We start from the raw sequence: 19,508 nt of genomic DNA on the forward strand, positions 1-19,508 counted from the left end.
GAATGAATAGCTAGCTAATGTCATGTATTACCCCCTATGACAGGTTGTGCAGCCCAAAGGCGGGACCTGACAATAGCTGGCCGACCACTGCCGAGTTAAAAATGTTTGTAAGCACGATGGACTCGCCACACCATGGTCTCAACTGTCAGGTGGACGTATATAACTCTACACTAAAAGTCACATCGACTATCCATCTCCTACCCCCTCGTGGGGTGGTTAGCACCAATCTGATCATAGATATCTGATCTATAAGTTACGGTACCGTGCTCCTAAACTAAACTAACATCCGGGTTGTGATAACATATAATACATGATAATATAGTGTTTAACATAAATGGATTGATTGCGTTTTCTATAATTTCATAAATACGGCCTCGTGCCGAACATTTCATAAATATGGTCTTGCGCCAAATATTTAATAAATACGGCCTCACACCGAAATTATACGTAAAACAAGGCCTCGCGCCGGCTATCAATCACGGCCTTGCGCCAAATATCTCATACATATCATTCTGAATAATAAATCAATTATCATGTATTTTCAACACCATTTTGTACTGTATTATTTCATATTCCTAAAAACATGCTTCATTCATAACATTGTCATATCATAATACTTTTCACGCAAAGGAATATTCATGCCACACATTTTCTGTATAAAACCATACATTATATTCTAAAATCATAATTTCTAACATCTCATACATATATATACATTTCAACATAATAGTAGGGTTCCCCGAACAACACCGTGAAACCAACAACTCATAGAATTAAACTTCAATATTTTCATGTAAGTATCATTTCCTATAATTGCAAAAAGATCAAATTTGGCATAAAAATCCTTACCTCAAGTCAGGGATGAATTTCAACAAAGTTCCACCGACGATCCGCTCTGCCAAATATACAGAGAACTTCTCCAGGAGCGTCGTGGTGGCTTAAGATTCTCAGACCGGCAGAAATCCGACCCAACATCGAACAGAGAAGGGTGGAGAACCGAAGGGAGGAGAGAGAGAGAGAGGGTTCTGTGCCAAAAATTATGCTTAAAAATGAAGTTCACGCAATTTATACACTGGCCTTCGTCGACGAGCCACGTCACCTCGTCAACGAGGTCAAGAAGGCTCCTTGTCGACAAACTCTCCCCTTCGTCAACGAAATTTAGAGTTGCCTAAAAAAATCCTTCTCTGCATCTTCTCGTCGACGAAACTTGGCTTCGTCGATGAGGCCCTCTTGTACCCTCGTCGACGAATCCCCTGTGTTCGTCAACGAGGACCTGATAAATTTCCTCAGTTATTACTCCTAAAGTGCAACGTCGTTGACGAAGTTTGCTGCCTCCTTCTGTTTCTATTTTCATTTCCCTTCTTCTCTATTATTTAAATATCATTATTCTTCGGGTCATTACATTCTCCCCTCTTTATAAAATTTCGTCCTCAAAATTTACTATCCATATAATTCATCATCCCTTAATAGGCAAAATAGTCTACTTATTTTATTACTTGCCCTCACTTATGGCAGAGAAATACCGTGGTTACATTTCAAGTCCTGGGAGATTACATATACCAAAAGAAAATTCTCCCAAAACTAAAATACAACTTACTAACTAAAGCATTACATGTACCTGCAAAAAAAAAACATTACATATTTACTCACATTTCTTAATCATGTATGGACTTCTTGGAATAATTGTGAGTATTTCTTTCTAATATGTTCCTCGAGCTCCCAAGAAGCCTCTTATACTGCATAATTCCTCCATAGAACCTTTACTGGAGGAATTTTCTTATTACGTAGTTTCTGTTCCTTTCTGCCCAGAATCTGCACTGGTACCTCCTCACAGACTAGCGAATCACTGAGTTCTAACTCATTATAGCTGATAATATGATAAAGATCTGGGACGTATTTCCAAAACATAGATACGTGGAATACGTCGTGCATTCTGGATAGTGTAGGTGGCAAAGTTAGCCTGTAGGCAACCAGTCCCACTTTCTCAAAAATCTCAAATAGACCGATGAACCTAGGGCTAAATTTACCCTTTCTACCAAACCTCATAACCCCTTTTAATGGAGCTATCTTCAAAAATACATGATCACCCACATCGAACTCCAAATTCTTGCGGCGATTTTCGGCATAACACTTCTGTCGGCTCTAAGCTATAATAATTCTATCCCTGATGAGCCGGACTTTACTGTACGCCTGTTGTACCAACTCTGACCCCACAACTCGCCGCTCACCCATCTCGTCCCAATACAAAGGAGATCGACATCTCCTACCGTATAGTACCTCAAACGGTGTCATACCAATGCTGGCCTGAAAACTGTTATTATACGCGAATTCCACCAGCGGCATGAATTAAGTCCAACTACCCCCAAAATCTAATACATATGCTCGGAGCATATCTTCTGGTATTTGTATCGTCCTCTCAGTCTGCCCGTCTGACTGAGGATGGAATGTCGTGCTAAATGATACCTGAGACCCTAGAGCTTCTTACAAGCTTCTCCAGAACCGTGATGTAAAACGCAGGTCTCAATTTGACACAATAGATACGGGCACTCATTGAGCACAAACTATCTCCTAAATGTAAATCTCTGCTAAACGGTTGAGGAAATAGCTGATCTTAATAGAGAGGATGTAACGACCCAAAAATAATAATAATTAAAAAACTTAATTTAAAAAAAAAATTATTATTAATTAATTAATTATTATTAAGAAAATTAATTAAAGGAATAAACAAATAAAAGGAATAGTGTGGGAAAAATCTGATTTTTATTTCAGTCCAAGCTTCCTCTCCACTCACTCTCTCTCCTCTTCGGCCCTCTCACTCTCTTTCTCTTCAATTTTGGCCCCACCAGTCGCCGGGTCAAAAATTTGAGGCTACCACGACGTTCCTGGCGAAATTCTCTACGAGTTTGCTGGAGTGGATCGTTGGGAAAATAAAGTTAGAAATCATCCCTAAGTTGAGGTAATGATTTTTAAGCCCAATTAGACTTTATGGTAGTTATAGAAATTGATGTACGCATAAAAATACTGATGTTTAATACTAAGAGTTTTGAGTTTCAGGATATTGATCAGGAAATCATACGGGGGTTAGCCTAAGATATTTTGGGGGCTTTCTCAGTAGTCAGGTAAGTGAATAAACTAAACCAGTTATTTCCCACACAAGTTAAGATTAATTATGAGCACATTTATTTTCAGAAAAACCTATGCTATATTTGTTTATCACATATGAAATGTATGTTTGGAAAATACTGCTATTATGATTAAAATGTATATGTATGTATGAGATGTCAGAAATGATGATTTTAGAATATGAAGCATGACTTTAAACGGCATATGTGTGGCATGAACATTATTTTATGTGAAGTGAATCATGATATGAATGATTTTACGAGTAAAGCATATTTTTTTCAGGTATTTTGAAAAGTCGAGTTATGCTATAATGAGTTTGACGAATATATGATAAATGAATTATTTTTAGAATGTAAATACCAAAAACGATTCTGGCGCAAGGCCATATTTATGTTAGTGGCACGAGGCCATATTTATTATGTTATGGGCATGAGACCATGTATTTATATTATCGACACGAGGCCGTATTTACGATTTTGGCGCGAGGCTATGTATTTATGTTATCAGCACGAGACTGTATTTACGATTTTGGCGCGAGACCATATATTTATGATTTCGGCACGGGGCCGTATCTATGTTTTCGACACGAGACCGTGATGATGTTATGTATGTTCATATATTATATGTTATTACTATCAGGATGTTAGTTTAGTTCAATTCAGGGCTCGGTACCATAGCTATATGTGTAGATCAGATATCTACTTCAAATTAGTGCTAACCATCCCACGAGGGGATGAGAGATGGATAGTCGATGTGGCTTTCAGTAAAGTGTGGACGCGATCTGGACCAGGGTGTGGCGGGCCCATCATACTTACAGACATTTTTGATTCGGCAGTGGTTAGCCAGCCATTATCAAGTCCCGCCTTCGGGCTGCACAACCCGTCATGGGGGGTAATACATGACACCAGCTAACTATTCATCCTGGGTGTATTTCTTGTACTACTGTTATAGCAGATGTTTTATATACGTTATGAGTTATTAACAAATATGAAAAATGTATGATTGTTCAGTATGATATGATGAACGTTTTTCCGATTTACAAAATGTACGGTATATGTATAAATGCATTAAATGTTCATGTTGTCACACAACTGTTTTAATTTATTTTCCCTTACTGAGAAGTGTCTTACCCCCAACATTAACATATTTTTCAGGAAACCCAGAGAAACCGGCGGGTTAAGGCCGCTGTTGAGTGAGTGGAGCTTCTCTACTAGAAGGGTAAGCGTTGAACTAGGACTAAGAGATTTTTGTTGTAAGGTCCTAGTGTCATTTTTGACTTTTTGAAAGATTGTAAATAAATACAATATTTTGAAAATGTAAATAACTCTGGAATTATGTTTTATGATTGGATATTCGAGATTGTATGTTTACTTCTGCTAGGTTTTCCGCTGTACTTGACAGGTGTCCCTGTTACCCACGGGTTTGGGTTGACCATCTTTATCTATTATATGACATTTTATATTAAGAAATTGAGGGACGTTACAGTCTTGACCAGGTTGGGTGGACAATTGTACTACTGACATAACAATATTAACTTAGCCTTATAGGTCAGCCGTGGCTAAGTCCAGCTTTCGAGCCGCACAACCCAATCATGGCGGATTATACATGATGTTATATGATAGTTCCATCAGGAAAATTATTTTATGTATATGTAGATTTATGAAAACATGATTATCTGTTAAGTTAAAGTATGTTTGAGTAGACAATATGTATTTAAAACTATATAGATGTGAGTTATGGTATATAAATGTCTTTTTCAGTTAAAGTTAAATTAATGGTTATGTTTTGTTTATGTAAAACTCATCTGCCACACATTATATAGTTGGAATTGCTAGCTGTGAATATATATATATATAAAGAAATGATATTAAAAACTATCCTTCTTAATTTAATACAAGGCCAGACTCTCCATTTTTATTTATTTTCTTCTGTAAATTCATGGGGCATAGTGATGGGAGGCAATTTTTTGATTAGAAAATTGAAATGTATTGGGCAACCCCACCGCATGTGTGCCAACTCGTAGATATTTTTATGCTTTATGGTCAAAATTAAGTTGGAGGATATTGTTCACATTAGTACAATAATGGGAGGAGAGAGATTGAAATTAATAAAATTATTTTTTTTTCTAATCGAAATAATAGTTTGCCATATATGTCATTGTGACATCATAATTTCAAGACCATTTAATCTAAAATTTGAAAACCATAAGTGAGATGGGCTAAAAAATCATTTACACTAAAATTGTTGAAATAGAAAAAGTAAAGTGCAAGATTGATAAATTATATAATTAAATATAAAAATAACATAATTCATTCTACTATTCCATTTATACATAACAAATATCAGGTCTCATACTCTCATTGGAAAAGTTTGTCCACATTCAACACAATTTGGGTAGGAGGGAAATCAAAAGAAAAGAACCTTGCAAATTAAAATAGGAGCAGTCTTGGTTGTCATCATGACATCATATATTGAAGAATTGATTGATAAAATTTTAGTCACCATTTATTGCAAATTATCTTATTCATAACACAATATAATGCTTAAGTGAAAGCTATTTAGTAATAGGTTTCCCTAAAATGGGACACTAGAGTAACAATTTCCTTCCATCACTTCTCCCACCAAGCTAAAAAACTAAGTAGGATTTTTAATGCTAGGTGTAAAAACATCTGTCTCAAATACTTTATGATTCGGGTTTTGATTAGTAGGTCTATTGCTCCTTCCACAATGTATTACCATTTTTTCTTCTCACATATAAGTAAGAGGTAATTAAATCGTTTAATTGTGTCGAACTTAACTTCACGCACGCTTGAATTATGTATGGTTTAATACCATTTAAATGTTTCATCTCAACATGCTCACCCAAAAAGTTTTATCCTAGCCAAAGTTAATATAAAATATTAAGTAGATTTCGAATGAATAATTTATCTAATAAAATTATGAATTGCACAATAAAAAACCTATAATTTTAATATATATAAATATATATATATATAAAGAATTTAAAAATGGTAAGGTTGAAAGTGTGGGGGAAGATCAAATCATGAGGGTGAGTGCAATTGAGGTGCACCTGTGAATGTGGATGCTAGCTACTTCAAGGCCTCCACGTGATGCGGTTGAAATTTGACACCCACCTGCTTCCAATCTTTAGGTTATGCTTACGCATGTTTCTCCATCCATAGGTGGCTTTAATTCAACTTGCCGGTTGGTCCTACTCGCTAGTTTTTGTTAGCTTTCTGATCGCATTTGAGAGAAAAAATTGTTAAGGAAATTTTCAAGACAAAGACAAATTCACTAAAAGCAAATAAATGCAGAAAATTATGCTTAAAATTAATCAAAATAATTCAAAAGGAATACCCACCAGACATAGACTGATTTGTAGTGATTCAGACTTAATTTTAAACAATTTGTCTGTAAATCTATGTGCATAAATACCTTTACAGTGCATTGTAATACTCACACCAAGAAATATAAGATATATATTCTCTTCCTCTCTTCTATGTTATTTCACATTCTGAATTTCTTCATGGCATCAGAGCGTGAAATTTCTTTGGGAAATTTTTCTTTTCTTTTCTCACTGTTCTTTCTCAAAAAAGAATCAAAGTTTTTCTTCTTTTGATTAACCATCAACATGACTATCACACACTGATTGGGATTCATTTTCCCCTTCATATATTAGTGTTGCTTCCTCTATTTTTGTAAATCGAAGTAGAGGCACCATCCTAAACACCTTTGCCAGAAATTTTTCTTTCTCTCGATCCTTTTGTCGTACAGGTGAAATACATCATCTGAAATTCACTGTTCAAGGGCTATTGGAGAAGAAGATCACGTTACCTACCCGTGATTCTTAAAAAGAAATAATAAAAAATAAAAAATAAAGAAATAAACTCCTCTATTTCCTCCTTTCCAATGGCTTCCAATGTTGAAAGCTCACAAAGTTCTCCACATTTTAATGATCCAAGTCATGCCTTGTATCTCCACAATTTTGATAATCTGGGTGTTACTTTGGTCTCTCATCCATTGACCCGAAACAAATTACATCGAGTCAATCTATGCTCATCACATTAAGCACCAAAAACAAGGTCAGCTTCATTAATGGCACCATTCTCAAACTTTCAAAATCCTCAGGTAACGACCTACCTATTTACCATAAAATTTAAAAAAAAAAAAAAACATAATAAACCTGATTAAAACATAATCCACCTGAACCTATGGGTACTAGGGATATACTTGAAATACAACACTGATACCTAAGTAACGGGAAACATAAAATCATATACATGTCAAATTATCCATCCAACACAATACCAGAGTTTTACTACAACTGTCATATACATACACATATTCCAAAATATCTCAAAAAGTATCATAGGGTTGTCATCCAAAAATTCGTCAGACCCTAGAAAAAACTTACCCTTCAGATAAGGTAGAATAGTCAAACTCTAACGCTGCAGAGCTCTATTTGCTCTTCTATTTGGGGCTCCTGAAATGTTTATATAGCTGGGGTGAGACATCTCTCAGTAAAGGAAATAAACTAATATCAGTGTGTGATAACGTGAGTGTTTTCGTGTTATACGTATAACAGTACATAAATTATACTTGATAAAATTGTTTATATCATATTTGGAAAAACATAATTTATCTAACATGGTATAACGTACTGAATTTCTATACATATAAATCATCTCATATAACTGTACATGAAAAATACTCTAGATGGATAGTTGGCTGGTGTCATGTCTTACCCCCACATGACTGGATTGTGTGACCCGAAGGCGGAACCTGGCAATCGCTGGCCGACCACGTTAGATCAACATAAGTCTGTAAGTATGATGGGTCTGCCCCTCTTGGTCTGGACACCAGAGGGACGTTTGAACTATCATAAAACCACATCGACTGCCAATCTCTCACTACCCCTTATGGCAAGCGGTAGCACTAACATATACATGATCGTGATCATATAGTTACGATACTGTGTTTCATGAAAGGCTAAATCAAGTCAATCAGGTTCTGATAACATATAGTATATTTCCAAATAATGATACATGGCTATTTCATAATAATATCTGTCATGTTAATATTTTCATCAAACATTGCATAACATATCATATAAAATTCACGGCCACTTACGCCGACATAACATATCATATAAAATCACGGCTCTTACGCCGACATATCATATAAAATCATCGGCCCTTACGTTGGTATATCATATAAAATCCTCGGCCCTTACGCCAGTATATCATATAAAATCCTCAATTTGCAAATCCCGATATCATTTTATTATTCCTTAAAAGCAGTAATAACATACTTACTTTATAAACATAATATTTCATCATCATAATTTTCATGGTAAATAATACTCATGTTACACAAAAGGAGTAATATTCAGCACATAAAATCTGTTCTACAATTATATTTATGATATTATTCATGAAAACCATATTTCTAATTAACAGCATTATTTCCAACATAATCCTACAATATACATATTTATCTGAAATTAAATATTGTAAAGTAGTAAATACATTTTCATAAAAACCTGACTTAGTTTATCCCCTTACCTGACTTATAAAAAAACGTACGAATTACACCAAAAATCACACTTGGGCGGTCCCCAACTCAACACCCTAAAATTAATATTTTTCCCAACAAAACTTTAATATTTGTTTTCTAACATATTCTCCTCAAAAGAGAAACTTCAAATACCCAATAAAATTAAAATTAACCAACTTACGCAAATTTTGGGATGGTTCTCAAATTAGCCTAACCGATAAATCATTCTAGTAGATTTGTAAAAAATCTTCCCAGGAATGATGTGGCGGCTTCTGATCATCGAACCGGCGGAGAACGAGGCTGAAAACGAAGAAAGAAAGGGTGGAGGACAAAGAGAGAGAAAGAGGAGGGCTTGCATGCAAGTTTTCTCGTTGAAAATCAAAGTTTTAGCTATTTATACACCTGTCTTCGTCGACGAGACCAAGTAGGGAGTTCGTCGACGAACACTTATTCATCATCAACGAATTTCAGGCCTTGAAATAGCCCTCTCGATAATTCTTCATCAATAAGACGCGTGTCCCCGTCGACGAACACTTTGTGTTCATCGACGAAAACCTGCTGAGACACTCTTTAAAATTTCTTTTTCCTCTCTTTTCTTCTATTATTTAATTGTTATAACTTACCGGGTCTCTACACTCTCCCCTCCTTATAAAAATTTCTTCCTTGAAATTTAATATCTGAGCGATTCACCATCTCTTAAAGAAAAATTGGTTACTTATTTTATTACTTACCCTCACTTGTAAGGGAAGAATACCGTGGTTACATTTAAGGTTCTGGAAGATTACAATCCACAAAAATTAAATTTTTTAAAACCAAAATACTTTCTACTACTAGAAAATTATTACATCTAACTAACCTGCACAAAAGAAATTTTACATATTTACCAGTAACTTTTCCTAATTACTACTGATTCCCGCTGAAGAGATACGGGTACTTTTGTCATATCTGCTTCTCGAGTTCTTATGAAACTTTCTCTATCGCATGATTTCTCCATAAGACTTTTACTAAAGGAATCTTCTTATTGTACAATTCATGTTCTTTCCTGTCCAGAATCTGCACTGGTACCTCCTTATATGTCAAAGTATCCCCGAGTTCTATCTCACCATAACTGATCACATGGGAGGGATCTGTGACGTATTTTCTCAACATGGAAACATGGAATACGTCGTGTATTCTGGAAAAAATGGGTGGTAAGGCTAGCCTGTGGGCCAATAAACCTAGGGCTAAGTTTACCCTTCCTTCCAAATCTTATAACTCCCTTCAAAGGCGCTATCTTCAAAAATAGATGGTCCCCAACTTCAAATTTCAACTTCCGGTGGCGAGTATCAACGTAGCTCTTTTGATGGCTCTGAGCTGCACTAATCCTGTCTCTAATGAGTCGAACTTTATTATATGCCTACTGCACTAGCTCTAACCCCACAATTTGCTCCTCACCTAACTTATCCCAGTATAGAGGGAAACAACATCTCCTACCATAGAGCGCTTCATAAGGTGTCATGCCAATGTTGGCCTGATAGCTGTTATTATATGCAAACTCTACTAGTGGCAAATACTAGGTCTAACTACCCCCAAAATCCAGCACACACGCCCGTAGCATATCTTCCAATATCTAAATCACCCTCTTAGTCTGGTCGTTCATCTGAGAATAAAACGTCGTGATGAAAGATAAATGAAATCTTAGAGCCTCCTAGAAGTTCCTCCAAAATCGTGACGTAAAACGTGGGTCTCGATCTGATACTATAGACACTGGCACACCATGTGAACGGACTATCTCCTGTACATAAATTTTTGCCAGTTTGTCTATGAAGTAGACAAAATGAGCGATCTTCGTCAATCTATCAATGACCACCCAAATAGCGTTCTAACCATGCGGTGCAAGTGGCAAACCCGTCACAAAGTCCATAGATACATGATCCCATTTTCACTATGAGATGTAAAGTGGCTGCAACTGACTTGCTGGCCTCTGATGCTCAGCTTTTACCTACTAACATGTCAAACACTGTCGTACAAACTCGGCAATTTCCCTCTTCATGTCGCTCCACTAGTAAAACTCTCGCAGACCCCTATACATTTTAGTATTACCTAGATAAACTATGTACAAGGACTTGTGAGCCTCCTCTAAGATTGTCCTCCTGATGTCTATATCTGCAGGCACGCATAATCTGAAATGGAACCTCAAGGTCCCATCATCAGAAATACTAAATTCATCTCCCTATCTGTCATGCACCTTAGCCATCAACTCTGCTAATTCTGCATCATCTCTCTGAGTTGTCTTAATCCTTTCTTGTGGAGTAGGCTGCACTACCAAGCTAGCAATAAATGTCTGAGGATCACTCTCTACCAACTCTACACCGAGTCTCTCCAGATCCATCTGAATCGAATGCTGAACCTTCATAACTGCCAATACTGGTCCCACTGATTTTCTGCTCAAAACATCAGCTACCACGTTTGCTTTCCCTAGGTGGTAACTAACAGTATAATCATAATCTTTAATAAGTTCCAACTACCTTGTCTGTCTCATATTTAGCTCCTTTTGAGTGAAGAAATATTTCAAAATTTTGTGATCAGAGAATATCTCGCATCTCTCACCGTACAAGTAATGCCTCTAAATCTTTAACGCATGCACCACTGCAGTCAATTCTAGATCGTGAGTAAAGTATTTCTTTTCATACTCTTTCAACTGTCAGGAGGCATAAGCTACAACCCTACCATGCTGCATCAATACACAGTCGAGCTCTTTCAAAGATACGTCACTGTAAATTACGTAATCATCACCCCCTGACGGAATGATCAAGACTGGTGTAGTGACAAGTATTTGTTTTAGTTCCTAGAAACTCTGTTCGCAATTCTCATCCCATTCAAACCTAACATTCTTTCTGGCTAACCGCGTGAGAGGTCCTGATAAAGCTGAAAAATCCCTCAACAAATCGACAGCAATAACCCTCCAGTCCCAAGAAACTCCTAATTTCTTGAACACTCTTTGGCCTTTCCCAATTCAACACTGTCTCAATCTTACTAGGATCCACTGAAATACCATTACCTGAAATGACATTCCCCAGAAACGATATTTTCTCTAGCCAAAATTCACATTTACTAAACTTGGCATACAACCTCTTTTCCCTGAGCATCTGAAGTACTAGTCGTAAGTGTGTCTCATGCTTTTCAAAACTCCTCGAATAAACTAGTATATCATCAATGAAAACCACAACAAATTAGTATAAATACTGATAGAAGATTCTATTCATCAAATCCATGAATACGGTAGGAGCATTCGTCAAATCAAAAGGCATAATAAGGAATTCATAATGTCCATATCTGATCCTGAAGGCTGTCTTCGAGACATCTTCTACTTTTATTTTCACCTAGTGGTAGCCTGATTTGAGGTTAATCTTGGAATAGACCCGCATACCCTGAAACTGATCAAATAAATCATCTATATAGGATAGAGAATAATTGTTCTTCATTGTCACCTTATTAATTTCCCTATAATCTATACACATCCACATAGACTCGTCATTTTTCTTTACAAATAAAACTGGAGCTCCCTACGGCGATACATTGGGCCGAATAAAACCCTTATCCAGTAAGTCTTGCAACTGATCCTTTAACTCTCCTAACTCTGCTGGAGTCATTCTATAAGGGACCTTAAAAATCGGTGTCGTCCCAGGAAGTAGATTAATAGAGAAATCTACCTCGCAATCAAGAGGGAACTCGAGTAGCTCGTCTGGGAAGACATCTGAAGACTCCTTCACCACTGGCATATTAGCAAACTTCAATTCATTCCCTGACATCTCCTTTACCAGAGCCACAAACCCCTGACAGCCATTTAGAAGTAGTCTCCTCATTTGTATGACTGATACTAACTGACGCGAGAATTGTACACATAACCTTATGAACCTGAATTCTGATCTTTTCGGAGGTCTTAAGATCACTTCTTTCAAATGACAGTCTATACTGGCATAATTGGCTGTCAACCAGTCCATACCAAAAATTACATCGAACTCATGTATGTCCAATACTATCAAATCAACTGGCAAGACTTTCCTCTTAATATCAATTGGATAGCCTCGGAGCACTCTACTACACCTCACTACTGACCCTGTTGGTGTAGTTATTAACAGTTCAGTATCTAACAACTGTATTTCTGCCCCACATAATCTAATATACTCCATAGACACGAACAAATGTGTGGCTCCTGAATCAAACAATATAATAACTTTAAATGAAAACATGTTAATCATATCTGTCACCACATCGCCAGTTGTCTCAGTATCTCTAGGCGTCAAAGCATAAACCCTCGCTAAAACTATATTCCTATGTTGGCCTCCACGTGGCACCTGATAGCCTCCCCGGTACGGTCTGAGAGTAGAAGCGGTATCAGGTGGTGTGGGGCAATCTTGCACTAGATGACCCTACTAATCGCAGCAATAGCAGACAGCTCTCCCCACTTGATACTCTCCCAAGTGTCTCTTCCCATAAGTCTGACAAATAGGAAAATTTTGTACCGCCTGCAACTCACGACCTTCCGTCCCCTACCTCTGCCCTGCCATAGTTTTCTCTCTTCTACTAACCCTGCCTAGAACCCTGCTGGAAGCCTGAAGGCGCAGATCTCTTCTTCTATCCCTACTCCTCTACATTTATGCGCTCACTAGTCTCGGCCAAAGCTGTTCTGTCAACTAACTCAGCAAAGTTTTGTATCTTCAACACTACTACCTGTTTGTATATTCCTTGCCTCACCCCCTTTCAAATTGTTTCACCTTTTTTACTTCATCAAGAATAACATACAAGGCAAAGCAGAATAACTCTATAAACCGTGCCGCGTACTACTGGGCCGACTGCTGTCCCTGCTTCAAATTTAGGAATTCTTCCACTTTGGCTTCCCTGACAATGGTTGGAAAATATCTGTCGAAGAATAGCTCTTTAAGTCGGTCTTATGCCATAACTATCGGCGTCATCCTCTGCTGCTCCAAAAGTCTCACAGCAGTCCACCACCTCTCAGCCTCCCCTGTTAGTTTATAGGTGGTAAAGAGGACCCTTTGCTCCTCTGTACACTGTAACACCGCCAAAACTTTTTCGATCTCCTGCATCCAATTCTTAGCAGCTGCAGGATCAACTCCTTTAGAGAATGTTGGAGGATTCATCTTGATAAACTTCTCTATCATGCACCCATGACCTATAGAAGGGACTCCCTACTCTCTGGAAGTCCTAGCGATCTCAGTCATAACCTGCTGAATTACGCTACGTAATACTGCATCTGAATCAGTCCCGCCTGCACTCGAGGGCCCTGCATCGTCACTACCACTCACATGGGCACTATCCCCTCCAAGGTCCATCCTGAAAAAATAATAAACATGACTTAGGGACCCTATCCTCATAACTTACAAATCTAACCAAAATCCCCTATCTTGACATCCTTATCTTATTTCAAGATTCAATCCTACACTATAAAAACACAACTCAACAATAGTTTACTATGATTTTCCTGAAATCGTCATCGCATGAAAAGCACATAAACCACCACGGAAGACCTGCCTCTAGACTGTAGAACAAAACCTTAAATCATTTTCCTATACTCTGGTATCGTTTCCCTTTACACTCTAAAGTTTACAAAACCTAACAACTTAAGCTCTAATACCAAACTGTAACGACCTTCCTATTTACCATAAATTTTAAAATATATATATATAATAAACCTGATTAAAACATAATCCACCTGGACCTATGGGTACTAAGGATATACCTAAAATACAACACCAATACCTAAGCAGCGGAAAACGTAAAATCAAATACATGTTAAATTATCCATCCAATACAATACTAGAGTTTTACTACAACTATCATATACATACACATATTCCAAAAATAATCCAAAAAGTGTCCTAAGGTCGCCACCCAAAAAATCGTGAGACCCTAGAAATGACTTACCCTTTAGACATGATAGAATAGTTGAACTCTAATGCTGCGGAGCTCTATCTGCTCTTCTATTTAGGGCTCCTAAAATGTTTATATAGTTAGGGTCAGACACCTCTCAGTAAAGAAAATAAACTAATATCAGCATGTCGCAACATAAGTATTTTTCATATTATACGTATAATAGTACATAAATTATACTTGATAAAACTGTCTATATTATATCTGGAAAAACATAATTTATCATAACATGGTATAACATACTGAATTTCTATATATATAAATCATTTCATACAACTGTAAATGAAAAATACCCTGGATGGATAGCTAGCTAGTGTCATGTCTTACCCTCACATGACTAGGTTATGCGGTCCGATGGCAGGACCTAACAATGGCTAGCCAACCACGTTAGATCAACATAAGTCTGTAAGTACGATGGGTCTACCCCTCCTGGTTTGGACACCAGAAGGACGCCTGCACTATCATAAAACAACATCAACTTTCGATCTTCCACTACCCCTTACGACAAACAGTAGCACTAACATATACATGATCGTGATCATATAGTTACAGTACCGTACTTCGTGAAAGCATAAATCAGGCCAACCAGGTTATGATAACATATAGTATATTTCCAAATAATGATACATGGGTATTTCATAATAATATCTGTCACGTTAATATTTTCATCAAACCTTGCATATCATATCATATAAAATTCAAGGCCCTTATGCCGGCATAACATATATAAAATCACGGCATTTACGCCGGCATATCATATAAAATCTTCGACCCTTACGCCAGTAAATCATATAAAATCCTCGGCCCTTACGCCGATATATCATATAAAATCCTCAATTTGCAAATCCATGTATGATTTTATTATTTCCCTGAAAGCGGTAATAACATACTTAATTTGTAAACATAATATTTCATCATCATAATTTTCATGGTAAATAATACTCATGCGACACAAAAGGGGTTCTACAATCATATTTCTGATATTATAAATAAAAATCATATTTCTGATTAACAACATTATTTTCAACATAATCCTACAATATACATATTTATCTGAAATTAAATGCTATAAAATAGTAAATACATTTTCATAAAAATCTAACTTAGTTTATCCCCTTACCTGACTTATGAAAAAAAACGTACGAATTTCTCCAAAAATCACATATGGGTGGTCCCTAGTTCAACATCCTGAAATTGATATTTTCCCTAACAAAACTTCAATATTTGTTTTCCTAACATATTCTCCTCAAAACATAAACTCTAAATACCCAATAAAATTGAAATTAACCAACTTATCCAAATTTTGGGATGGTTCCCAAGTTAACCTAACCGACAAATCACTCTAGTAGATTTGTAAAGAATCTTCCCAGGAGTGACGTGGCGGCTTCTAATTGTCGAATTGGTGGAGAACGGGGCCGAAAACGAAGAGAGAAGGGGTGGGGGACGAAGAGAGAGAAAGAAGAGGGTTTGCATGCAGGTTTTCTTGCTAAAAATCGAAGTTTGAGCTATTTATACACCTGCTTTCGTCGACGAGGCCAAGTAGGGAGTTCGTCGACAAACACTTATTCGAATTTCAGGCCTTGAAATAACCCTCTTGATAATTTCTCGTGCTGAGAACCCCTTTAAAGTTTCTTTTTCCTCTCTTTTTTTTATTAATTAATTGTTATAACTCACCAGGTCTCTACACCTCAACTGTAGAATACCTCTAGTGGTTACGCTACAACAATATGGTAAAAGCATGGTTGATTAATTCTCTTTCAACGGATATTTCTGCTAGTGTTATTTTTTGTGATCTTGTTTGTTGACTTTTTGAATTTGATCCCTATTTTGATGCTGACAAAGCACTTGAAACTAATGTATGTGTCTAGTACTTGAACAGGTTATTAATTCAAAACACACACACGAGAGAGGTTTTATGAAGGCCATAAGAGATTTAAAGCACATACTCCTAGCGTACTCCATGCAGATTAAAGAGCAAACGAGGAAGACATTTGTTATATATTGTAATAGCATTTTGTTTTATATTTGGTGTGTAATAATGCATAGCATGCATGATGTATATAATAAGCTCAACATGATCATAGATTGACCATAGGGAATCAAATGACCATAGGGCACCATTCGGTCGACCGACGCCGAATTTTTAGGATTAGCTCAAAGACCATAGACTGAATTTAGGTCTCAATATTGCATGAAAAAATCTCTCATAATCTTAGAATTAATTATAATGTGAATAGCGACAATTTCATCCGAAGAATAGGATCGAAATGCACAAAGTTGGCATGTTTGGTCGACCGAACCCCAACACTCTGTGCACTTCGGTCGACCGAACGTTCCCAGGGTCAATGGTTTGACCCTTCGGTCGACCGACCTCAAAATAAGCAGCAACGTCTTGGTCAACCGAACTAACACGTAGGAAATTCCAACATCCTGGTCAACCGAACTCCTAGTTGTAAAATGGCTTAATCGAATGAACGTTCAACTTCGGTCAACCAAACCTTGGTTCGGTCGACCAAACCTCAGAAGTTCAAAATCGACTCAAAAATGATCGACCAAAACCTCAGGTTAAAAATGCCCTAGTCGACCGAACTTAGTACTCTAGTCTACCAAACCTTGAATCTGGTCGATCGAACCTCTCGAGTTGGCGAAATTTTTACCGAAATTAAACATGATTAATTTTTGTTAAACATGTTTTATCTTTTTCCAAAATATCCAATGTATCCCCCAACAGTCATAAATTTCCCAAAGTATATATATACCCTCTCATAACTCAAAATTAGCAATGATTACGCGCTTAAACTGTGTAATTAGGCATTTTAATTCATGCATTAAAGCTTATATTTTTAATTAAATGTCTAATTACTCTCAATATATTAACACAGTATCATATTTATAATATTTGGATTTTATTGAGAAATTTATGAATTTTTTACATTTTTTTATCGCAGGAAAATTTTCGAAAGTTAAAACCGGCATCAGTTCGTAATTCGCGCAAAACTTTTTCGCCCGAGTTCTGATCGAGATGATTCAAAATTCTAGAGAAAGATGAGAAGATTATCTACAACTTCCGTGTTTTGAGTTTTTAGAGAAACAGGCTCTATGAGGGTCAAAATTGGTCTCATTCGCTAAGAAATAAAATATATATATATAATAAAAAAATATAAAGCTGATGTGACCCGACCATGCAGTCGGGTCAAGTCTTCTTATCCGGGTACTCTTGCTTGGTAGATCGCGGTACCCTTCCCCTATTTATATTTTCCTTTCTTCTTCATCCCAACAGCCCCCACAGGCTCCCTCTTCTCTTCCCTTCTTCCTCCTTCTCTTCCCATGTTTCCTCTATTCCTCCTTCCTTTCTCCTCGGCTCTCCCCTTCTCTTCCCTCTCTCTCTCTCACTCTCCCTTCCTCTCTCTCTCTCTCTCTCTCGGCTTCTCTCCCTCAATTTCCTTCTCCCTTTTCTCCTCCTTTTCCAGCAAGACCTGCTGCTTAGTCGAAGCCTCCTGCTACCAGCCAAGAAACTCCAGACCACCCGTGCCACAGCTCCAGACCATACCTAAAGACTCCCTCAGCCGCTGCTGCTAATGGTCCCCATGGCTACTACTACTAGAGAAAGCCACTCCTGCTGCCACACCCGAGAACTATAGCTACTGCAGACATCCCAGCCGATAGTCTTCCATTGTTGCTGCACACCTGAGGTCAATCTCATGCTGCTGCTCCATGTCCCAAAGCCCCTATCTTCTTCTCCAGACCACCCCGAGAACCACATTCATCCCCCTCTGCTGCTCTCCTTCTCCTCTCGACTGCCTCCTGCTACTCTCCTTCTCCTCTTGGTTGCCTCCTGCTGCTCCAACCTCACCAGAAGCCCCTCCAGCTACTAGCAGTGCAACCAACCACTAGAAGCTCCACAGGCCGAGACATCCCAGCTACAACCTCTACATGACTCTCTCTCTCACTCATATTTTCTTTTCTTTTTTTTATTAGTTAGTTGAATATTGTTAAATTTTTATTGGAGTTTATTGGAAATTTTAGATTTTGAATATTATTTAGAGTGTTTTATTATTATTGAAGTTTATTTGTTTATTTATTTTCTCTCAATTAAATTTTACAGTAGATTTAATTAATACTTCGAGTTATTTAATTAATTTAGTAAGGTCCGATTTGGTTCCAAAAAAAAAACAAAATACAAAAAAGAAAAAAAAAATTGTTCTTGTTTTTAGAAATTAAATTAGTTATCCTTTTTAAGATTTAATTTTTGTTGAAACTCGATTAGTTTAGGATTAGCCTTATTAAAGTTTTCATTTTTTTCATTTTCAGTTATCGTTTGAGTTGTTAAAGCGTTAAATTTTTATTCGAATTCTTGATTGCCCTTAAATTTTGATTTTGGTTCAAGTTCTTGACTTTGTTAAAGATTCGATTTTTATCGTTCACATTTGTATTTGTGAGTCTCATTATTACATGTTTTAATTACATGTTAAAGCTACCATCTTTTCTATTCCAAAGTTTAACGTGTGTTTCAATGTCTGCCTGATTAGACATAGGATTTCCGTTGTTATTATTTAATTCAATGCATGCTATGATTAGAATTTAATTTGCATGTTTATTTAATTTGTCAAAAGAAATCTCAAACAATCGAGAGAACCCGAATTTGAACTGAGTTCAGTAACCTTTTATTTTCGATTAGAAACACATAAAATTTGATATTAAACTGCATTCCCTAAGAAGACGATCTGACCTTTGGGTTGAATATTACACGACAGAACTCCTATACTTAAGATAACTTCCGAGTTACTCATTTTTCGAGTGAGTCAAACAAGATGATTAGTCAAAAAATCCTCTCAAATTTTAATATCACATTTTCATCTTCCTAAGCTTATTTTTCATCCTCTCTTTGTTATTTATTC

Source organism: Malania oleifera, chromosome 9 (genome assembly GCF_029873635.1).
Source record: "Malania oleifera isolate guangnan ecotype guangnan chromosome 9, ASM2987363v1, whole genome shotgun sequence".
NCBI classification, from domain to species: Eukaryota; Viridiplantae; Streptophyta; class Magnoliopsida; order Santalales; family Ximeniaceae; genus Malania; species Malania oleifera.